The sequence below is a fragment of the Mastomys coucha genome, unplaced genomic scaffold (assembly GCF_008632895.1).
Source record: "Mastomys coucha isolate ucsf_1 unplaced genomic scaffold, UCSF_Mcou_1 pScaffold5, whole genome shotgun sequence".
Taxonomy (NCBI): Eukaryota; Metazoa; Chordata; class Mammalia; order Rodentia; family Muridae; genus Mastomys; species Mastomys coucha.
Window position 1 is genome coordinate 45,116,100 of NW_022196911.1, and position 24,979 is coordinate 45,141,078.

The 24,979-nt window shown below is 39.1% G+C and overlaps 1 protein-coding gene across 5 annotated transcripts in view; it reads left to right on the forward strand.

The window, feature by feature from the left end:
• Rnf130 (ring finger protein 130) overlaps positions 1-24,979 on the forward strand; it is a 108,917-nt gene that overhangs the window by 2,853 nt on the left and 81,085 nt on the right. The gene's annotated exons all lie outside the window — the stretch shown is intronic.

Here is a 24,979-nt window from a genome sequence, read left to right on the forward strand (position 1 = left end):
CCTTGAACTCAGAAATCTGCCTGCCTCTGCCTCCCAAGTGCTGGGATTAAAGACATGCGCCACCACTGACTGGCCAGTAAAATTATTTGTGTTTAAAAACTATTTGAAGCTAGGTGGGGTAGCAGACACCTGTCATCCCAGCAGTGGAGTTGCTGGAGGATTGGTTCTCTGCAGTGCATCCTAGGACAGCCTGGCCTATGGTGTGAGACCCTCTTCCCCAAAACAAAAATAATAATACCTATTTGAAAAGACATAAGAAATTTAAAGTTTTCATAATGATTATCATGATGGCTAGTTCTATATTTATGGCTTGATCTGTGAAGTTAGAAACCCTTGTTAATTTTACAGTGCACAGCAAAGCATGTATGAATTACTGAGTTTTATTTGCCCTATCTTTATAAAGGTCAGATTGACTCTATTTTTCCTTAAAAGGTTGTTATTTTAAAAGTACATTTTGGAAAGTGTTACCATTCTACTTTGTAAAAATATTTCCTAGACAAGTATACTTTGAAACAAATATTTTTCATTAAACAGAATATATCAGTGAGTGAAGATGCTCTTAGTTCTGGACTAACATTTATGTGTTACTTGATAAAAAGTGTTCATTTTTAGAAAGGGAGTTTTGAACATTGAAAGTGTGTTGTACATTTCTGAACAGATCATAGCTGCTTTCTGGCTGCTTGCTGCAATGATCAGTTTTGAATCAGGAACACCCTAATCCCTTTGCAAAGCAGACCTAGCTAGTGTGTGGCACAGACACTGTAAATGTGCTTTATGTGCATGCACACTGGCTTTTTGTTTGAGCCCAGAGTGGGGGTTGGGGAAGGAGAAAGCCCTATGGTGGTGATGTAATTAGTATGTATGCAGATTGCTGGCAGCAAGAGTTTGGCATTGGCCACTTTATGCCTTGTACAGAAATTTCAGGATGGGGTGTTAAAATCTTAAAGAACAGCTTTGCCAAGTAGTAAACCTTACTGATACCTTGCTGATTGTAGAGTTGCAAAATAATTTTTAAAAGGTTTATCTTAGTTTTTTTTTTTTATGTTTGAAATTGTGGTCCTTTTGAAACCCTGATCTCCCTTTAACAAATCTGAAGTTGGATTTAGGAATTTTCATGAGCAGTGAAGGAAACTGACGTAAACAGGTGAGAGAGATCACATAATGTTACAGTTGATAGTAGCAGAGGAAGGTTGCTAGACATAGAAAGTTCAAAATAGTTACAGAAAAGGTACATAGGATCCTGGGAGCAGGTATTCTGAACATTCAGGAAGAGAACTCAAGAAAAGCTGGAGGCTTTGAAAACAGTGCTGAAATAATGAGGTAGCTGGGCAAGAAGTGGGTATGTCTGTTACATTTGTATTGAACTTTACAGTGTAGACAATATTTTTACATGGTGTGTTTTCCCTGTCACTTTTGGTTGATTTCTATTAGCATATAAATGTTATGAAAAATGAAGAACTACCCACTCTTCTTACCAGGCTCCCAACCTGCTACCTTCTTTTTCTGTTTCTGTCAGAGCAAAGTGTCAGATGTTTCTTTAATTGCTGTGTTCGCCTTTTCCTCTTGCTTTTCCTTACACAGTCAAAGTCTTTGATTGATGTGCTAATGATTTTGATAACAACAAGGTGTTTAACTGGTATGTTGGATGACTTGGTCAGTATTCCTAAAGTCTTGATGTATAGAGTGATGGGCCAAATTAAAATAAGAAGTTGTAACTTTTTATTAAAGACAAATGTATAGTCCTTGGGTTAAAAGCATTGCCTTGTTTGAGAATTGTGAATGGAGATAAGGCTTAACCATATGTCACAGATGGTAAATTCTCCTGACTTTGCCCAGGCGGTTACTGGGTTGCATCTGCATATTGGGCAGCTCAATCACACTTTTTAGAGGCCATACACACCTTTAATGCATGGTTGATTCTGATTACAAGTTGTAAGAGACAGACAAACTGCAGAACTTGATTTTGAATGTTACAAAAGAAATCCTTCACTGCTAAGAATAGACTAATGTCTTCTGAGATCCTCTCTCAGAAGAAGAAGTGACTGAAATATGACAAAGCTTTAAGAAACCTGCCAAAATATACATACATACTCATTAAAGATAATATTGCTCAGTTTTCTTTTTGTCGTACTAGAAGCTAAATTCATGGCTTCATACATGCTAGCCAAGCACTTTGTCACAAGCTATATCCTTGCCCAGGAATATTGTTCTTTTGAACCAGTCACATTCAAAGACTGTGTGTACATATATATCCACATTTAGAGCAACAAATCACTCAACATTGTTAACATTTGCTTTGTGTTTTTATTGAACAATTTAAAAAGGTTCAATATACAGAATCTTTAAATTTAGATAAATTTGAATTTTGACAATCGGAAATTACTTGTAGGCAGTTGGAAGTAGATAAGTTTTATTTAAAATAGAGGCGATGGGACTAGAGAGATGGCTCAGTGGTTAAAAAAGTGTACTTCTTGCAGCAGACCTGAGTTTGATTCCCAGCACACGTTGGGCTGCTCACAACTACCTGTGACTGCAGTTCCAAGAGGTCTGACTTTTCTGGCTTCCATGGGCAACTGCAGTTATGTGCACATACCGTACATGTGCACAACTGCAGTTTATAATTATTTTTAAAATATTTTTAAAGGATTGGGGCAAAAAATCAGATATGTAATGGAAGCCTATACTCAAGTGGCTGTGCCAAGAGGATCAAAGGTTCAGAGCTAGCTTGTCCCATAACAAAATATTTTTGATATGTAGCATATTATAAGTTCATATGTTATATGAACTTAAAATATATAAAGTAATGTCCAAGCCAGCTTGTTTCATAACAAAATATTTTTGATATATATAAGAACTTAAAATATATAAAATAAACAAAAGAGAGAGGAAGTGTTTTGTGCTGTCTATTTCACCCTTTATATAATTTATGAAAAGGAGGTTTAATGGTTCAGTCATATCAGTGTTAATGGCATGAATGGAAGGTCTTCATGGCTAAGTTTTAAAAGTATGGCACTGGACCCATTCACAAAAAATGAAGCCATTAAGTTTGTCTAAATCATCACCCTTTTTTTTTGTGCATTAGGCATTTGTTATTTTCTGTTTTTTGTTTTGGTTTGCTTTTTGGTTTTTGGTTTTTTTTTTTTTTTTTGGTTTTTCGAGACAGGGTTTCTCTGTGTAGTCCTGGCTGTCCTGGAACTCACTCTGTAGACCAGGCTGGCCTCAAACTCAGAAATCCGCCTGCCTCTGCCCCCCAAGCGCTGGGATTAAAGGCGTGTGCCACCACCACCCGGCTTATTTTCTGTAATTTTAATAGTGAGGTTTTCCTTAGTGATGGAGGTAGTTTTGAGTAAAACACAGAGAACCCTTCAAATATCATAAGAAAAGAATGTAAAAGCCCACTCTGCTTGTGCTATGCCAGCTCTTGTGTGCACATAAGGACTTGTATAAATTCTGACATGAAAAAACCTTGGGTCATCTTGTTGATCAACCTTGGCTGGATAGCACTACTCAGGCACGACACTTTGAAAAACTGAAGATTTTCTTCATTTTTCAGGTGGATTTTGTTCTGAAGCAGGCCCTTCCAGATCATTCTGTTGAAATACAATTATGTCCATGTGTTAGCTGGCATCAGCAGCTGCTTTCATACAGTGCCTTCAGAGTTTATGTTTGTGAAGAACTTGCAGGGCCTATGATAAAATGGTTCTCTCCAGCTCCTGTAAGAAAATTCCTTTATTTCCCCATTAAGGACTGACTGTATTAGAACTGAGGCTTTGATTGCTAAATTGTCCCATACTGAATTCTTGGAAGTGATGGGTCCTGTCTTCTTCATTTGAGCCAAGCTAGAAGGCCTATGTGTGATACTAGCAAGTGATTCAAATATGTAATTGTGTTTAACCCTGTGGTGCTTGGTGTGCTGGTGAAGCTGATGGCAGGATCTTAGGACAGGGTAGAACAGGGATGAACAGAGTAAGGCTCCATTACTGTGTTATATTGAGCTTAAATAGTATGGAGACCAGAAAAATGAAAAATATTATTTGCACTTGTAGTCTAGAAAGGTTTCATTTTTAAAGTGAGATTTGTATAACTGGGTGTGTTGGTACATGATTTTAATTTTTAGCACTCTGATGGCAGTTCTTTGTGAATTCAAGGCCTACCTGGTCTGTATTGCAAGTTCCAGGACAGCCAGAGATTCAGAAAGAGAGAGTGACCTTGTCTTATCCCCGTTAAAGGGGATGACTTGAAGTCAGTCATGAGAACTTCCACTTCTATCTGTAGTAGGCTCATTGGTACTGGTTCCCTCCCAACTTTAACTAACCAGAAAACCAGATAGCCTATGAATAGCAGTTTTAGATAAGGTCAGTAGGCAGCATGAGACGGGAATCCCTGAGAGAAGAGCCCCACCATTGCCTCATACTGTCTGGGAATTTCTAGGCTGCAGTGCAGAGAGACAGGCAGCTCAGATGCAGGCCGGTAAGTCTCATAAGCTGATGAGCCAGAACTCGGGTGAGGCAGCATTGGAGCGGAGGAGGGGGCTGCAGAGAGCCAGTGGGACTGCACAAGGAACTGTCCTCCAGTCTGGGCACTGACCTATATGAAGAAATTACTGGATGCTGGGAGAAGAACTGCCAAAAGGGAGCAGTTAGGGTGGTTCCAGAAGTCCACAGGAAGCTGGGAATTCATGAGGTTCCCATTCATCAGAATAGAAAACCTGTTGAGCAGGAGCATGTAGTGAGGCTGATTACTACTACAGCAGTGCTGTTCTGGACCCTCTACCCACTGAGGCTTAAAAGCAAACCTTTAAAGAATCTGACTGAGACCATGTAATCTGTTCCAAAATGTCTAGGTGATATTTAAAGGAACGCCTTAATATGTATCTCCCAAAACCATAAAATCTGAAACTGACCCAGTCAGTATCACCAGGCCTAAGAAGAAGCAGGAAAATGACCTATAACCAGACTTATAACGAGATGACAGGATTGCATATGGGAATGTTAGGCCAGTCTTTAGAAATATACTATGAAATGGAAAAGGAAACATGAACATGAGGAGAGAGAATGGAAATTAAAAACATTGTTGATCAAAATTCTTTATAGAGTACTATCCTTGAAAATGCACAAGAGTTACACTGATTTGAGTGGGTGTAGGAGAGGATCCTGTTTCTTCGGTGTTCTCAGTTTGTCTGGAGCAGTAATGTAGGTGACACTTTACTGGGTATGTGTAGTATCCCACAAGTGATACTGATGTTTCCTAAAAGCCGCAGGTGGTGCTCTTATCCTCTCTTGGTGCTTGGGGAATTCAAGGCACTCCAGTCTTTCATTTGGTGCTTGTTTCCTTTATAGCACTTAACATAACTGAAATGTATCTATTTTCTTTGTTTCTGAGGGCAGAGAGCCTGTCTCTTGTGTCCACTCTTGTATATTCAGTGATGCATATGGTATTTGGAACATAGAAGAGTGGTGCTGAGCAATTAATGTTAGGTGAATTAAAGAGAGTGAGGTAGCACACTGTGGCCTTGGAAATTGGGCAGGGCTGGGGCTTGAGGTAGGCCTGATGGCAGTGCCCATACTCTAACCACCTCTTTGTGTTGTTTCCCAAGTGAGTTTAATAAATTATAATATATCTACTCAGTGGAATGTTACACAGCCAAAAGAGAGGACATCATTAAAGCTCTGTATGTGCTTCAAAAATAAATACAAACTGTTTGAACTATGACTGTGTTAAAGTTTGTTTACAATGGACAGAGCTCGAAGTAATATGTAAAATAAAGAGTTTTGTATTGATTAAAATCAGTGACATTTCTCTGCTGCAGGGCTATGGATAGAGATCAGTGATATGTGTGTTCGCACCCTCAGTTTGATCTCCAGGAACAAACACAGATTATTAGTTTTCATTGAGAGGGGGAGAAAGTATGCTGGTGAGAGGTTGAGTGGGTAAAAGTTCTTGCTGTGTAGATTTAACAACCTGAGCTTGATCCCTAGGCCCCACATACAAGTTGTAGGAGAGACAACTCCACACAGTTGTCATCCTCACGTGAATACTGTGACATACACAATAATGAATTTATCAGAAAATGTGGGGCAAGTGTTCACAAGGGCAAAGTGGGGGTACTCACGGCCTGAAGGTGATGACTAAGGAAGAAGGTTCTGGAAATTTGTTTGGTTTTAGTATTTGATCTTGAGCCCAGGGCTATGCTCACGTTAGACAAGTATGACTGAATTATACCCCCATCCCTTTTTACTCTTAAGTTTATTCTGTACCTTAAGTAAGAGCAGGATGACTTCACGATGTGGTTAGCATGGGCAGGAAGCTAGACACTCCAGGAATCTGTTAAAAGAACCTGCTTTTCTTTAAATAAGAAGTATTGTCACTGAGTGTTGGTGGTGCAAGCCTTTAATCTCAGCACTTGAGAAGCAGAGACAGGTGGATTTCTATGAGTTTGAAGCCAACTTGTTTAACAGAGTGAGTTCCAGGACACTCAAGGCTACACAACAGCCAAGACTACACAGAGAGACCTTGTCTTAAAAAAAAAAAGTACTACTCTAGGACCAGCTGTGATTGGTTGGCCCAGATTTAAAGCACAGAATCTATGATATGATTTTGAGTAGCGAGTCTGGGAAAGGGAAAGAGAAGCGCACGAAAGCACAGGGACTCAACTCTTCTGTGTGTTTATAGGGTGGTGGTAACATTTGTGTTAGTTATGTTTTATTTTCACTGTGTAAAAACAACCTGGAAATTAAGCATGGGGGATTAATTACAGTTTCAGAGCAGAAAGTTCATGACCTTAAGGAGATATAAGTAGATGATATAAGAGATATAAGTAGATGAAAGCTGAAGAAATGACGAGAGAAACTCACGTTAGATGCAGCCAGGGGAGCCAATACAATCATCTCACAGGGTGAGACTCAAGAGGTTGTCAGTAGTTGCAGATGCCAAAAAGGTTTAACCACACAGGAAAACAAAGAAAAAACAAAATCAAAACAAATTTAGAAGAATAAATAAATTGAACCCTGTTTTGTGACAATCATAAATCCACAGATGCTGTGTAAAGTTGACAAACCCAAGAAATAATGGCCCTTATCTTCTTAGAACTGTGAACAGTGGCCAGCAAAAGAGCCAAAAAACAGATCTTAGTTGTCTTTGGGTATCGGAGGGATGAGGCATAGCTAGGCTTGCTTGTGAGCTGTTGGGTAAATTTGCCTTTTCTTGATATCCCCCATCCCCTCTGCGCACAACAGACAGATCCATTTCTTACATCTCCTTTCCTTCTTTGAAGAGGCTGCCTATTTTCTCATTCTCTAGCAGTCTTTTTTTATTCTTACCAACTCAGTTACATTCGAACTCACTGTTATTGAACTGTTTCCATGGCCCTACTGGATAGAGTGAGTTTCTGCCTCTTCCTGACTTCAAACGTGATTTTTTTTTCCCTGCATAGTCAGACCTTGTTCTTCTACTTCAGATCGCCTTGGCAAAACCACATCATGGATGAGCCATAAACCTTTAAAACACATTTCCAGGTTTTCTATTGCCAAGCAGCTGAATGCTGGGGGTGAGGGAGGTAGTAAGGAACCTTATAATCCAGCTGAAGTTTGAGATCATAAGTTTGAAGCAAAACTCAATGGATACTTAAGAATATACAATAATTAAAAAATACTTTTTCTTTTAAAGAAAGTTAAGTATGTAGCACACATATGTGATTAATCTCAACTACTCAGAAAGCTAATTCAGGAGAACTACAAGTTCAAGACTAGCCTGGACAATTTACCTTGTCTCAAAAAGTAGAGCTAGGAGTGTAGCCCTCAGTGCAGAGCATCTGTCTAGCACAGATGACTCTGGTTTTGATCTCCAGCATGACTAATTAAAACTCTGAAGTCAGTTCTTTTCTCCTTCCTGTGTGTTTCCCGTAATCCTCCTCTTGTGTAGTTAGACATGGCCTCAGTCAGTCCTCTTGGCTCTAGATTCATACATTTAATTGCTTACCTGATATCTTTACTTAAGTACCCTAAAGTCTTTCCAGTTTAGTCAGTTCCAAGTGGAGCTTTAGTTCAGTTTTCATCTCCCATCTACTACCACCCTTTTAGACAGAACAGTAGTCATACTTGCTTGTTTTCCTGGTAGTTCACCTGTTATCTGCTCCTCAGTTTATCTGTTGACAGTATCCTTGCTACTTCTGGGGCCTCAGAACATAGCTCTTATCTCCTTACCCTTTTTGTTTTCTTGGTCTCTGATTTTTTTTCTTAACTTCTATCAGTCTGTTGCAGTATCCAGAATTTTCTGAAAATCTCATACAGCCATGTCACTCTTTGTTTAAGCTCCTTCAGTAGCTTCTTATCCCTAGAATGGGAGCCTGGACTCTGATCTAGCTCTAACCTCACTCTCCCACATGCTGCTTATTCATCTTACCTTTAGCAGTTTACATACTAAACCTTGATACCCCTTTGGTTCTTAGGACTTCTAAATTGTGTTTACTGTGTGACCTTCTGGCTGGTGTCTCACCAATGGAAATTCCTTGCTACACTCAGCGCACACATACACATACACATAGTATTTACGACGTTCTTGGTAGAGGGCCATTAAAGAGACAGACAAAGGAAGTAGTTATAGACTCAGAATTTAACTCATCAATGATCCACAAGTCTAACCCTTTCAGCAAGCCTGAGTCTTATCTAACAGATCCTTTAATAAGGACAGTGACAAAGAACTACCACCCTCATCCTTTGAAAACTGAGTTTTACAAAATGTTCTTCCCCAAAGGAAAGTTGGTTTAAATGTTCCTACATAGTTGAAATTTTCCTTGTCCTCTAACCTTTGGACTTCATATTCCTATGGGGGTTTTTGTTTGGTTGGTTTGGTTTGGGCCATTCTTAGGAATTTGGCATCTTGAGCCTCAGAATGCATCCGTCTATGAAAATTCCACCCAGAGGGTCTTGTGTGTTGCTATGGTCTGAATGTTAGTGTCCCCCCAAAATTACCATGCTGGACTTTGCCCTGCCCCATGGTGACAGTATTTAGAGGTGGTACCTTTTGTAAGTGATGAGATCATGAGAGTAGAACCCTCATAAATGGGATTAGTACTCTTATAAAAGAGGCTGAAGGGAATGTCATATCCACCTAGAACTGCAGTGTGACCTGATTTGGAAGTAGAACTTTTGAGTGTGTTATTAGTTATGGATTAAGATGACATTTTACTAATTAGCATAAACCAAAATCGAGTGACCAATGAGTGGCAGGAGGGTACAGAGCTCATGAGAGAGAACCAGAGGGAGGAGCCACTCATGGATTGCAGTGATTCTCCCACAGCTGGCAAGAAAGGATTGTCAGCAGTAACTGGGAAAGAAGCTTGAGCTTAGACTTGTAGCTTCCAGAATTCTGATACAACAGACTTTTGTTGTTGTAATCCAAAAAATTTGTGAGATTTTTTTTTTTATAATAGCCACAGGAAACTAATAAAAAGTCCAAAATTGAACAGTCCCGCAGGTTTGGTTTGGCAGTGCAAACCAAAGTGCAGCTCTTTCTATCTCTGGATACAAGCCTGAAGTTCCACAGATGGCATTGATGATCTGAACAGTGATTCATCCTTGGCTCACTCTTGGTTAAACCAGAGGTCTTTTTTCAGAGTCTCATCTTAAGCCACATAATTTTATTCATTCAACCTGTAAAAACAATTTTTGAATCCTGATCCATCACCAGTCTTACTGTTTCTAGTAGACTTTTATCACTATTCAGTGTCATGAACATATTGTCTGCTTACAAATTTTGGGCTTATAGATCTTGACAAAATCAGTGGCCCTTGACAAAAGCTGTGGCCCTTCCTACAGGAAAATATATCTTCTATATAGATGGACACAGAATATGTAAGAAGGCATAGGAGTTGGATTTTATTTTGAAGCCTCACATGGTTCATGGATCTAGAGTTAAGAATCCTCACTCTAGGCTGGCATGGTGATACATGTCTATAATCCCAGCACTTGTGAGGCTGAGGCTGGAGGATCCTGAGTTTGAGGGCAACCTTCACTAGTGAGACCCTGCCTTAGAAAACAAACAACAAAAAACCAGCCACCATCACCCCCAGTTTGCATTGAGTATCAGTGGGCTAGAGTTAAGGTATCTACATTGTACTGTTTCTAGAAGCTCTTAAAAAAAAAAGATTTTCCCCTTTTCTAGCATGCAGAGGTAGCCTTGCGTCCCTCAGCACACAGCCCTTCTTCATCTTCAACCCCCCCAACTGATTCTGACCTTTCCCCCCACAAAAATAACTTTGTGATTGCAGTAAGCTCACTTGGCACATCCAAGATCGTCCCTTCTTCATATGACCAGTTGATTAGCATGTTCTTTGATCTATAACCGTATTCCTTTTTTTTTTTTTTTTTTTTTTTTTTTTTTTGGTTTTTCGAGACAGGGTTTCTCTGTATAGCCCTGGCTGTCCTGGAGCTCACTCTGTAGACCAGGCTGGCCTCGAACTCAGAAATCCACCTGTCTCTGCCTCCCAAGTGCTGGGATTAAAGGCGTGCGCCACCACGCCCGGCTGATCTATAACCGTATTCCTTTTAGCTTATGAAGGACATTGTCTAGAGATAAGAACTGGTCATCTACAGAGAGGTCATTATTCAGTCTCCTGTACATAATGCATCAGTACTGACACCCTGTGATTACAGTTCTCTCTTTCACAGTGTCTACAAATTATTTCTTTGATGATCAGTTCTTAATTTTACTAATGATTAGTAGTATATTTGGACAATTCTCCATTTTTATTTGTAAGTGTTAAAGTGCTATTTATTTCTTACTGTCTCTTTTCCGTAATTCCTCAAAGGTTTTATTAATGATGGAGTTTCTTGTTTCTGTTGTTGTCACCAGACTAACTGATGAAACTAAAAATCTTATATCCAGGTTGTCTTAGTCAGGGTTTCTATTCCTGCACAAACATTATGACCAAGAAGCAAGTTGGGGAGGAAAGGGTTTATTCAGCTTACACTTCCACATTGCTGTTGATCACCAGAGGAAGTCAGGACTGGAACTCAAGCAGGTCAGGAAGCAGGAGCTGATGCAGAGGCCATGGAAGGATGTTCCTTACTGGCTTGCTTCTCCTGGCTTGCTCAGCCTGCTCTCTTATAGAACCCAAGACCTCCAGCCCAGGGATGGCACCACCCACAAGGGGCAATTGAGAAAATGTCCCACAGCTGGATCTCATGGAGGCACTTCCCCAACTGAAACTCCCTCCTCTGTGATAACTCCAGCCTGTGTCAAGTTGACACACAAACCCAGCCAGTACACAGGTGGTGGCAGTTGCTATAAGTATTCATTTGTCAAGTATTTAAGTACATACTGTGCCTGTGTGCTCCTGGTGGGGAAGGTAAGTGTAACAAGTATAATGGAGAAAAGAGACATGAAATTAAAAAATGTAAAGTAATGGTTAATAACCCTGTGACCATTCTAAAACATTGTGATACTAACAGTTCAACCTCACTTCCCTAAAGAAACGGTATTTAAGCTGAAGCAGAAGCCTGAGCACAAGTAGATACTAAAGAGGAAGACAGAGAGGAAGATTACTTCCCCTCTTTTTTTTTTTTTTTTTGGCATGAAAACTAAAGGATCCAAAATACTCAGTGAGCAGCATTTAGAGTGTAAGAGAAGGATGCTATACAGAAGGGCTGAAAAGGGAGGCAGTATCCTCTAGTCTTTTGGGGATTGGGACATTATAAAAGTGATGAAAGATTATTGGAAGAGATGTTTGTGACTTTTTTTTAAAAAAATTGTGGAGCTGAGGTTGTATTTAGAGGCAGTGTGTGTGCTTAGCATGTGTGACAGTCCGTAGTGAAGGCATCATTCTTAGTGGGAGTTCATACTGGGAGTATGGACTGGTCAGTAGCGTCACCTCCATCAAGCATGTGGCTCAACCTTTGGTTCCCAGAACCACAGAAGTAAAAAGTAATGATGAGGGGAGCCTGATGGGAGATGCTCCTAGCTTATTCATTTTTCAGACATCTTTATGAGCACATAGTGTACAAAATAATTGGTTTCATTATAACTTTTTCATAGATGTATTTAATGTACTTTGATCACATAAAATTAATAAAACAAATTGTGACAAGGTAAGTGTTTCATCTTTATCCTATTGTGTTTTGCCAGAAACTTAGGCCTCTTGTTCTCCCCAACCCTATATCTCATTGCCAGGCATGGTGATCCAAACTCCTAAATTTAATGTGATGATTTTCACATTCATTACCTCCAGCACTCATCCTTTAGATTATATATATAATTCTGATCTGGCTTCCCGTGTCTATTTTTTCCCAGTCTATTCCCTGTAGTCTGAGATCCTTCTGTGTTCTATGGCTTAAAGTTCTGTCTATGATGGTGTCATGTCTGCGCCTAACCATCCTAAGAATGGCCCTCTCCTTGTCAGTCTCACAACACATGGTCGTGTGTGTGTGTGTGTGTGTGTGTGTGTGTGTGTGTGTGTGTGTGTGTGAGAGAGAGACAGAGAGAGACAGAGAGAGAGAGAGAGACAGAGAGAGACAGAGAGAGACAGAGAGAGACAGAGAGAGACAGAGACAGACGGACAGACAGACAGCCCGTCTGTCCAATGTACACATTGTACTTAGAAATATCAGGCACTCAATTTTCTTTGACATAAGCTGACATCTTAAGGCCAGTACTTAGGTTAATGATTAATAACAGCTGGAATAAATCTATATTTCTAGTTTCAAGTTTCATGTTGACGTTTAGCTTTTTTCCTTTCTTTTCCAAATTTGAATTTTTTTTTTTTAAAAAAATCCTTTATGGTAGCTAAAGAGAGCAGATTCACAAGTTGGAGTATTAGCTCTGTCAGTTTCTTTTTGTGTTTCTTTACACAGCTTTCTAAAGCTATTTGTTAGTTTAGTGAAAGTCATTTTAGTTTTAAAAATATGATCTAAGTAGTACATTGCCATTTTACAACACTATAATACCTTTTATTCAGGGCACCTCACATATTTATGGAACCATTTGAGATGAAAATTCAGGAAAGCATCTAGTGTTGATAATTAAATTAAATACTAATAGCAATTTCTTATTACCAATTACTGGAATAGTAACTTTTACAAATTTTGTAACATTTGTTATGTACAAATACATCAAAACATCAATACATCAATACATCAAAAGCAAAACCAAGAAGTCAGTTGTACTTTTGTATGCTAGGATCAGTTAGACAATACAAATTTTAAAATACCATTTAAAAACATAGTATATTGGTGGTAAAAACTACAAACTGTTTTGTAAGAAAAGAGATTAAATAAACAGTGTTTTTCATGTTCATGGATTCAGAGACGGTATTCTATGTATTTATTAATGTTTAGTTTCCTTGAAGACAGGGCTTTTTTAGTAGTGACTGTTCTGGGAAGTGCTATGGAGACCAGACTAGCCTGAAATTCACAGAAATCAACCTGCTTCTGCCTCCCACGTGCTGGGATTAAAGGTATGTGCCATCATGCCTAGCAGAGAATATTCTTAATATAGCACTACTCTCTGAATTGGCCTATACAGCCCTATAAAAATTTCTTGGTGTTTTTGTTTGCTTTTTTTCTTCTTCTTTTTTTTTTTTTGTTTTGTTTTAGAGGGATTAATAAATTGTCCCTAAAACTCACATGATAGCATAAGGGACATAATAAAAAACAGTCTTGAAAAAAGAACAAAAAAGCTATGGACTTGGGAGATGGCTCAGTTGGTAAGTCTGCTGCATCGTGTGGGGTTCCTGCTGTGGGTGGGCCACACAGCGTGTGGGCCTTGTGCCAGGCCTCTGCATGCCTGATTTTCTATTTATTGGTGCTTTCTTGAAAGACACATATACACTGATGTAAAAGTATGTTTCTCCCCCTCTTTGAGAGGTACTTTCAGAGATAAAGTTAAGACCTACTTCAACTTGTGTCTTTAATCATTTTGTACATTTCAATGTTTGCCTTTTTTTTGTTGTTCATTGCTATATAGACAGCTCAGATTATGAAAACTTGAAAACACTTATTGTATGATTTCTTCAGTTTTCCTCTACTGTGACTGACTTTATGACTGTTCTCTTTCTCTGTTTCTTCCCTACCTCCTGTCTCAGCAACTCAGCTTAAACATCTCTTGACAAGTGTCTTCTGCCTTGTCAGGGTCAGTTATACAATTCCTAGCTTGTTTCCTGTACCTGCTGTTATTGGACCTGATAGTCCATTCTTTGTCAGTTTGGTCATGTACTAGGACTAATGGTACTAGAATAAAGAGGTGATTTAAAAATAAAACAAAAGTTCACCCATATTCTTTATGTTTCTTCACAAGAGTTAATGTCTCGGATACTGTTCTGAATTCTTGAGATAGGGTCTTGTTATGTAACCCAAGCTAACTTTGACCCCTGGGTTCAAATGATTCTTCTGCCTCAGTATCCAGAGATTCTGGTACTACAGTCTTACTACACTGCACTCAGCTTCCTCTAAATTGTATTGCAACGATTGTTTGAGACAGGGCCTCACCATGTAACCCAGGCTGACTAGAATTTGACAAATATCTCTCAGCCTGCTTAGTGCTTTGACTACTAACACCTGCCACTGTCTAGCTTTCCTCTGGATTCTTGGTGGTGTCCTAGATCCCTGTGTGCATCAGCACTATTGAGTCAGTCATTAACTTTGGTTGGTTTTGTGGCAGACAAAACCAGAAGGCTCTGTTGACTGAGCTGGGTCTCTAGATACTCACTTCCTGGCTTTTAACAGGGAATTCAATTGCATGTGTTTAAGTAGATGATTTGGTTGACTAGGAACTCAGCACCAGAAGATAACCCAAGTAGAAGTACAATTCATAGAGAAATATCTAGCAGGCAGTTGAAATGCTAAATTTCAAGAGAGGTTTAGACTTACATATTATTGTTAGTCTAGGTGACTGCTTGCTAAGAAAAGTGAGCAGTGAACAGAACCTTGGAAAATGAGAAGGAGTGGTCAGAGGCAAGCAAAAAGCATGATGAATAGGAGCCAAGTGAAGAAAGGGCCTGAAGAAGTCATATTCAATATTGAAATCCTTTCATGGAATAGGCAGTAAAGTAGTTTAAATACTTGACACTCCTGTTGTCCTGGTACCACTTTTGTCTGAGGACTGAGCTACCATCTTTACTTGCTTGGATTTATAGCATCTCTCTTGAATGAGATATTTGTTACATCAGTTGTAATAAAAATTATTTTTGAGCATGACTTTTCATGTAAAGTGATTTGTATTAGCCATCATTTAAAATTGCTTTTAAGATGCTTTTTATTATGCCATGGAGAACATCCAACAAATATATTTAAGTTCTAAGGATGTGAAAAATAATCAAAATCCATTTGAGATGTACAGTAACTAAGTATAGAAGACAAATGATAATGGATAGCTATTGACAGCTCAACTTGCTGACAGTCGGGCTATGCATGACTCTTCTTGCAGTGCTGTCCCATACAGCTAGCACTGTAAGTGTGCAGAAGATAATGTGTTGCCTCCTTTAAAATCCTGAATTAAAAGAGAATGACTTTTGACATATTTCTTTAGAACATGGCCAAAGAAGTAAAAATTGCCAGTTAGGAAAATAAATGTATGTACTTTCTAAAATTTTATATTCAAAAGTAAAAAGTTAGTAGAATAATATTCAATAGACTACATAGTTTGAATATTTTGTCTTTGTTAAAAAATAAAGCTAGAGGATAATTGAAAGGAGCTTTGAATGTTTAATTAGTTTTATTTAACATTTAAACTGATAAACATTCAAGAATGGGAATAACAGCCAGGCGGTGGTGCCTTTAATCCCAGCACTTGGGAGGTAGAGGCAGGTGGATTTCTGAGGCCAGCCTGGTCTACAGAGTGAGTTCCAGGACAGCCAGGGCTACACAGAGAAACCCTGTCAAAAAAAAAAAAGAGAGAGAGAGGTGGGGGGGGATGGGAATAACAGAAATGTTCTTAGATATAAAAATGCAACTTTACAATAACAGCTTCCTTAGAAGAATTTCTGAGGGATAGACTACTGATGGAAGGTGAGATGTGAAGAGGACTTGATAGAGGTGATATCTGTATCTATATCATCTATATTTATAACTATATCTATCCACTTCCTGGGTGCAGGGGTGCTGAAATACTGCTCTTAAATTGTTACCAGCATTTCTGTGCCAGTGTTTTTGGATAATGTTAACATCTGAACTCATAAATTAGTAAAACTGATAGTCCTTCTGCAGGTTTGTAAAGAACAGAAAGGTCTACTTTCTTCCTGGTAAGAGCATTCTTCTTACCTGCCTCCTGCATGCTTGCCTGCTTATCTGCCTTTGGCTTCAACCTACCTTCAGTCTGAATCTCTGGGTCAGTGAGATATAGAAAAAAACCCCTTCCCTCAAATATATCACTTAGGTTCCTTACTTCTGTGTTGCTTACTCTGTGGTCATCTCTTCTCTCACCCCCTTATCCCTTGGCTAATGCACAAATAGATGTCACATTAAAGCTCATGGTGCCTGGAAGTAGATGGCTCAATTAAATAGGATTTCTAGGAGTTCATCGTTTAGCTCAGAATAGAGTACTTTCTTAACATATCTAGCTAGGGGTTTGTGTTCAATATGATTTCTGGTGTTTTGTTTTGTTCATTTAAATAAGTAGATGCTGCAAAACAACTCCAAGTGTTAACTAGTGTACTAGTTACCAGTACATTAATGTACTAGTGAGGGAATGGACTATGACAAGTTAGTTTCCTGAGGAGATTCTAAGCAGAGAGAAAAAAATAAGAAAATTAGAATCAGGAAAGCTTTGGCCGATCCAAAAGGAACTCACCTCTTAATAAGGGGTTCCTACCATTCTGATAACCCAGCTCACAAGAAAGGCTGCATCTGCACATTCTCGGGCTTTTGTTTAATCTTTTCTGTAAAACTACAGCTCTGCTGCAGGAAGGCAGAGAGAAGCTAAGAACTCTCCTCTCTCTAGTTGTCACCAAAAGGATAAATAAACATTTTTCTCTTGTCTCCCAGTATCCTTTTGGAAGTGGCCTCCTGGTAGCTGAAAGGCTATGTGTGGTCCTATGGTCTTGCCTAGGAAGTGAGGGAAAGCAGCCTTCAAATGAATAAATAAAAAACAGAATAATTTGACATAGATGAACCTACAAAGACTTCTTGCAGGTCTCCTTTCCTGGAACTGGGTAAAAATACTCAAGAATTAGTGTTAGCTCATCAAAATCAAGACTAGAGATTTTTCTTGGAATGAGAAGAAATGAATCCTTTTCCCTGTATAAACATTTCCCATGGTCCTCTCCTGATTCTTGGCTTGCTGTTGACTTGATCTAACTGTGTATGATGGGTACTCAGATTCATCAACGTGAAAGAATGAAAAGAACATTTAAAAATATGACTGTTTTGTATATCATTATGCTGCTAAGAAAAAGCAAAAACTATGAAAAACGGTAAACCTATGTCTAGGGGCCAGAGTCTCAGAAATCAGGGAGAGGAAGAAGAAATAAAGACAGCAATACCCAGGACCCTATGAAGACCTGTAAGACCTGCCGTTTGGAGCAGGTCACAGCTGGAATGCCGTCGCTTAGAGCAGTGGGTCTCAACCTTCCTAAAACTGTGACCCTTTAATACAGTTCCTCATGTCATGGTGACCTCCAACCATAAAATTATTTTCATTACTACTTTATAACTGTAATTTTGCTACTATTATGAATTGTAATGTAAATATCTGATATGAAGGGTAGTGTTAGGTGACCCCTGTGAAAGGATCATTAAACACACACCCACAGCCATGCCCAAAGGGGTCATGACCCACAGGTTGAGAACTACTTGCTTAGAGGTCAGTTTGGAAGAGAGTGTCTTGAGATGACTGGAAGTCAATGCTTTCACTGGAGTGGCTGGAGGCAGAAAAGTTAAAAGAAATGTTGATGGGGCAGATGGACATCAGCATGGTGATAGGTACAGACCACTCCTGAAATAGCTACAGAATAGTTTTAAGACCCTAGTTTTACTTCTTTGGAATAGACAAGACCAGCAGGTTTAAGCAGAGGGCAGGCAAAAGCAGGAATAATCATTGATAGAAAATTCCTGTGAAATGGATAGAGTGGGCTCTTTGTTACTCTGTTTAATACTCATAATGATACTAAACACTACCAGAAAAAAAAGGGATTAGAGGAATAATGCATACTTATATTCCTACCATACAGGACATTTTGTCAACAGTGGGTGTGTGTACCCAGATGGTCCCATAAGATTATATATCGCTTAGTGATGTCATCACCTTATTAGCTTGTCTGAGCGTACCCTATACTATCCATACTGCAAGGATTCTCTCCCAGCCACACAGTTCTCATAACAGGTCCCTGTCATTAAGCAATGCATAATCATGTGTATGAGGTTAAGAGAGAACGGAAATGAACAGAAAAGAGAAAAGGAAATGTAAAACATTTTCAGTAACACTTAATACCCAGTAAAAGTAAGAAGAGCCTTTTTAGGAAGGTTGAGAATCACTGGCTCAGTGAAAGCATAGAAACATAAGCACAAGTCCTGTCTGTGCAAGTGGACGAATGAAAGCTACACAGAAGTCTAGTAGCTGGCCACTAAAAGTAAGATTTTTAAAATTAGGAACAAAAATAAAGAATATTGGGTTTTCCTTCATAAGGCTGTTTTTTCAAGTCATAAAGGCTTGAACTTTTCAATCAACACAAGGAAAGAGAAAAGTTAGAGGAAAATTTTAAACTAAAGAGATTATGATCTTTTAGACTAGAAAAGGGAAAATAATCAGAACACATCTGCCAATGGAAGCTTTTAACTCTGGTGAGTTTAATTTTACTTGTTTATATGAGTCAACTCATAAAACATGAATTATCAAAGACCATTGACACAGAGACTAGGGCAATAGCTCCGCAGGTGAAATGCTTGCCGCACAAGCATGAGGACCATAGTTGGGATCCCTACTACCCAGTGAAAGCGGGGTGGGTATGGCAGAAGCAGGCTCCCTGGAGCAAGCTGGCTAGCCAGACTAACCCAGAGTTCCAAGTTCAGCTTGAGATCCTGCCTTGGTGTATAGAAGATGAAGAGCAATCCAAGGAGATGCTGGACATCAGCCCCAGGCCTTCACATGTACACATTTGTGTCTACCTAATCACATGTGAATACAGTTACATATCAAAGAACACATATGCCAAAAAAAGATGTTTGACACAAACTTTTTGTTTGTTTGTTTGTTTTTTGGTTTTTCGAGACAGGGTTTCTCTGTATAGCCCTGGCTGTCCTGGAACTCACTCTGTAGACCAGGCTGGCCTCAAACTCAGAAATCCGCCTGCCTCTGCCTCCCAAGTGCTGGGATTAAAGGCGTGCGCCACCACTGCCTGCCCTGGCTTGACACAAACTTTTTAGTGTCTTTTTTTTTTTTTTTAATTTTACTTGATCACTCCTCTTCTTTCATCAAGTATGTTTTCTTATTTTTGTTTTTTAAACTAAGAAATGAAGCTAAGGTTTCACACTTGGCTAGGAGATGATGCTCTGTCACAAAGCTACATCCCTAGCCCCTCCTTACATCAGATGTTAAGTGTTTTCCCTGTGCCAGACATTGGAGGAGATGCTGGATCTCACCTTCTAAAAGAAAAGAGTCAAAAATAAACAGCCAGTTACTGATATAGTACAATGAATGCCAAAAGGGATGCAATTCTAGGGTACCATGGCAACTTGAAAATCTACCCAAATCAGTCTCTAGAGGAAGGAAAGCATGCTGGAAAAGACATTTTAAGCAGAATTCAAAAGCTCAGAAAGTGGTTGGCCAAGGGTGGGGTGTGATTAGCATTTTAGGAAGAGGAAATAAGACACACAGGCTGAGAGCAAGAGGCCCTGTGAGCCTAGAGGAGACTGTAACCTGTTTTAACCGTACCAGCAGAAAAGTACTTGGCTGGGTTCTTGTTTTTGTATCATCCTCACCCCAAGAGGTTTATAGAACAGGGTGACTGCTCCGTATGTGAAGAATTTGATTTTTATTAGGTAAAATCCTGTTAAATTAATCATGTTCCATGTTTCAGAATAGTAGAATGTGAGAATGGATTTTATCAGTTCAGACGAGTAACCTTAAAATTTTGCATTACTTATTTAATACTTTATTTATCTTGTGTTTGTGTCTGTATTGACTAATGTGTGGCATGGTGTGCATGTAGGAGTTGGGGCAGCTTATGGAAACTGATTCTCTACTTTAACTGTGTATATTCTGGGGATGGAACTAAGGTCATCAGGCTTGACAACAAGTGCCTTTACCAGCTGAGCTATCTCACTGCTCTAGAGCCTTTAAAATATTTATATCTCAAGGGCTAGAAGTACAGGCCAGTGGTAAAACACTTGGCCTGACATGCCCTGGTTAGATCTCCAGCACCACAAATAATACAAACAAAGTAAAATCCTTAAATATTTACATTTTTCTTCATACTGGAATATTTTCCTTCTCCCATTCCAAATAAAATCTTACTAGAACTCTGTCATCTTAAATTTGTACTCCACGTTCTGTTGTGTATTCATCTTTTCCCAATTCTCACACAAGTTGAAGATGCTTACATCTCCCCACTCGTGTGTGTGTGTGTGTGTGTTTGTACATCACATATGTGTGCCTGGTAGATCTAAGGTTCACTGTGTTTGTTGTTTTACTACTAGGAATCTTCTGAATGCACACTAGGCAAGGATTCTTCAACTAAGCCCCAGCCCCCCAGTCTCCCAGTCCCCCAACCTTAGCCTCAGCCCCCAGTCCCCCAGCCACAGCCTGTATTTTAGACATTTTCATGCCCCATCCTTTCTGCTTGGACAACTTTTCAAGAATTCTGTTTACCTTTCACTGACCTGTAGCATATGTTCTTTTCCTTCCTGCCTTTCTAAACACTCTACTTCCTAGTGTTTTATCATATTGTGCTGATCCTGTGTCAATCATACCACCTCAGTGAGCTTAGAGGTTCCATAAATTCTTTCTTTTTAATTTATTAATATTATTTTAGTTTTCAAATTTTATCTATGCAGGAGTTCTGCATGTATGTCTGTGCACCACATGCATGCCTCGTACACATAACAGGCTAGAAGAGAAGTTCAGAAGCCTTGGAACTAGTGTTACAGATGGTTGTGAGCCAATATCTGGGTGCTGGGAGCCAAACCTTAGTCCTCTGCGCAACAGTCAGGCGCTCTGACCACCGAGCGAGCCATTGCTCCTACCAAGGTTCTATACATTTTAAGAACTGTGGTTATCAAATTTTATTTTTCTTTGATATTTGTTTTGCTTTTGAATACATGAGTTATAAAACGTACTTATAAAGCTGGAAAGGTGGCTTAATTGGTAAATTACTTGCTTTGCAAGCAAGAGAACCTGAGTTGGGTCTCCAGAATCCACTTAAAAAATGCTAGGCATAGTAGGATGTATTTGTCATCCCAGAACTGGAGAGGTGAAGTCAGGAAGATCCTTGGAACTTACTGACCAGCCAGTCTAACCTGTTAGTGATCCCAGACTAGAGACCTTGTCTCAAAGAAGATGAAAAGTGTTCCTGAGTAGGGAACACCTGAGCTTGTCCTCTGGCCTCCACATGCACATGCATACACATGCATAAAAAGTTCATCAAGGTGAGGATCCCATACTTGTTTGGTGCTTATCAAGAAGGAAATGAAAGCCTCGTTATTGTTTTTGCATTCAGCAGGAAAACATATATAGGAAACAAAATTTAAGACTTTGGGGTTTTCTTAGCATTTTTTGTAGTGGTGGGGCTTTACAGCAGGTCTTCAACACAAGCTGGGCGAACACTTTACTGCTGTGCTATCCCCAGGCCTCAAGTTCTTACATAGTGTAATATTTATAATATCTGTAATTTCAGATTTTCATTATGATTTGTTTTCTTGGCTCTGTAACTAATGAATGCAAAGGAATTAGGCCACTCTCTCTTAAGAAATTTGAAGAACATGAAAGGAAAGTGGTTCTGAATTTGAATAGTTCATAATTGCATAGATAATCCATGCTTCAATGTTTTCACAAAATAATTTGTTTAAATACAAACAAATGGCATTAAATTTGCAGTAGAGCCACTTAATCACAATGGGCAGCTGTTTCAGAGCTATTAATACTATTTCATTGTTCATTTATTTTTATAATTAGGAGGAATAATGAGGTAGGATACATACACTACAGTATTAAGTGGTTATGAAAACCTCATTTTCTTCTCCTGAATAATAAATACTGCTTCCTGGAACAGGAACCCACATGTCTCATTCTTGTAGTTATACGCTGCATTTCTACTGATGTAAATGCTTTTGGAACCGTTTGCATTTGGATGAATTTTATGGAGTAGGAGTAAGCATATATATAGTCTGTTGTTAAGAGTTCTTTTGGGGGCCGGGCGGTGGTGGCGCACGCCTTTAATCCCAGCACTTGGAAGGCAGAGGCAGGTGGATTTCTGAGTTCGAGGCCAGCCTGGTCTACAGAGTGAGTTCCAGGACAACCAGGGCTACACAGAGAAACCCTGTCTCAAAAACCAAAAAAAAAAAAAAAAAAAAAAGAGTTCATTTGGATCCAGCAGTTGTTCTAGAATCTGTTCTTAGTGGGTAGGGACTCCTGTAGAATTTCACAGTTGTTTTCAGTAGGTTGGATGGGTTTTGTTTGGTACACCTTTGCTGTCCTTTTGTAGCCCGAGAACACTAGGGATGCTCTCTCACCACCAGTAAATAAGTCGTTTTGTAAAAATTAAAAATCCGAGAGATTCAGAAACCTGTCACAGCTGCTCAGCTAGTAAGTAGCTGGTTTAGACTTTGTACCCTGGCATTGCTGATTCAGTAATTACAGTTTCCTCTTGACTGCATTGTAAAAATATGTGAAGCCACAGAGAGAAAGGACATCACAGAAAATGGAAGTTTTATATCGGACAAATGTGCAGATCCCTTTGGACACTCTTTTGCTGCTGTTGTTTTGGTTTGGTTGTTTGATTTTTGAGACAGGGTTTCTCTGTGTAGCCCTGATTGTCCTGGAACTCACTCTGTAGACCAGGCTGTACTTGAACTCACAGAAAGTCACCTGCCTCTGCCTCCTGAGTGCTGGGACTAAAGGTGTGTGCCACCACCTCTTGGCATCCTTTGGGCATTCCTTAATCTGCATTTTCTGCCAGTCCATTTTGAAAAATAACAAATGAAACACTTAAAACCATTAAGTGTTTTTATTTTTGATTGCCCTATTTAATATAGTGTTGGATAATTTTAAGATTTAAGAGGTTATTATAACACACCTTCTCAGTGTTTGTATTTTAAAACAGCATAATTATCTGTGTAACAGATACTGCTGGAAGTAGACAGTCTGCCCGGGATTTAAAGTTTCATGATGTGATAACTGTCTCTGTCACTAGTTGAAGAATATTGTATGGCAGGCTTTTTTTTTCAATTTAAATTTTCTCTGATGCTGGGAGTAGAACCCAGGACCTTACATGTGTTACTCAATTGAGTTACATCCCCAACAATTTACATGTACTGTGTTATCCTCCCTTTCCACATACTTGCACACACCACTTAATTTCATTAATGAAGGTGTAGTGTGTTAAGCAGCAGAAATTGTAGGCAGTACCTCTATCATAATGAATTGTAGAAACATTTACCTCCTACTTTCTATATGTCTAAAGTCCTTTCATAGAAAATGTTTTTATTGTGACTCTCCCTTCTTTCTCTCCCCTCCTCCCTCTTCTCTCCTTCTTCCCTCCCCTTTTCCCCCTCCCTCCCTCTCTTTCTCTCAAAAGAAAAATTGAGGAACAATTTAAATGGGAGTGGTAGGTGTGACTTTTCATACTGGTGACATCTTTATTTTTAGTAGACAAATACTATAACCATATGGTTTCTTTTGCTTAGCAATATGCTTATAGAAAAACATTTTCCTACTAGTATTCTTTCTATATTATGGTTATACTTTATTACTAGCACTCAATACTTATGAGTTATGATTGGTTTGTCTGTGAAGTTACCTTTTGGAGTCAGTGTGCAGTGTGTGATCCCTTCCTTCTTTTCTTCACAGCACACACAGGACAGACATGATGGACGGCAGGAGGCGGGGGTGGGGTGGGGGTGGGTTGCTCTGCTCTCTACCCCCTATATCATGTCCCTGCTTGCTAGCTGACGGTCTATAGCCCTGCCTTTGGTGGCTTCCCATAGATCACCTTTCTCCTTATAGATCATCACCCTTTTCTCTCATTTTGACTTGTTCTAAATGGGCAGGAGAAGCAGGGACTCCTTTGTGGTTTTGCAGAAAGTATCATATGTGTAGGATCAAAGATCAAAGAACTTAGTTTGACTGACACAAATGTATGTATTTGAAACAAAGTCTCTCCAAAAGTTTAGAACTGTGGCCATGTAGTTTGTAGGACCAGGGGATAGTCTTGGTGTTTCCCTGTAAGCAATATTATATTTCTTTTTTTTTTGTATATTTATTTATTGTTATATGTAAGTACACTGTAGCTGTCTTCAGACGCACCAGAAGAGGGCATCAGATCTCATTATGGATGGCTGTGAGCCATCATATGGTTGCTGGGATTTGAACTCAGGACCTTCAGAAGAGCAGTCAGTGCTCTTAACCGCTGAGCCATCTCACCAGCCCCTATATTTCTTAATGTAGATTTGTAGAGTTATTTTTCCAGTAAATGTAAATTAGAATGGTGTTTATTATTCACATCATTTTCACCATTAAATATAGGCACAAATTAATTAAATTTTGTGATTTCCTTTGACATCTGTTACGAAGTTTGTTTGCCATATTTTGATTTTCATCATGATCACTTGGTTGGGAGCTAAATTACTTTGGCCTCTTAACTTACTCCAAGCAAAATTATCTGTTCCATCCTAGTGGTGGTAGCAGCAGCCATGTGTTTAAAGCTAGAAGTGCTGATGAATAAGCTAGAAGGCAGGGCAAGAACTGTCAGCTCAGTGTCTTTGTTTGTCTTCTCTTCTCTTTGTATCTATCCTGGTTTTTACTGGCCTTTTTTATTTTATCAATCTGTAAAGTTAAAAAA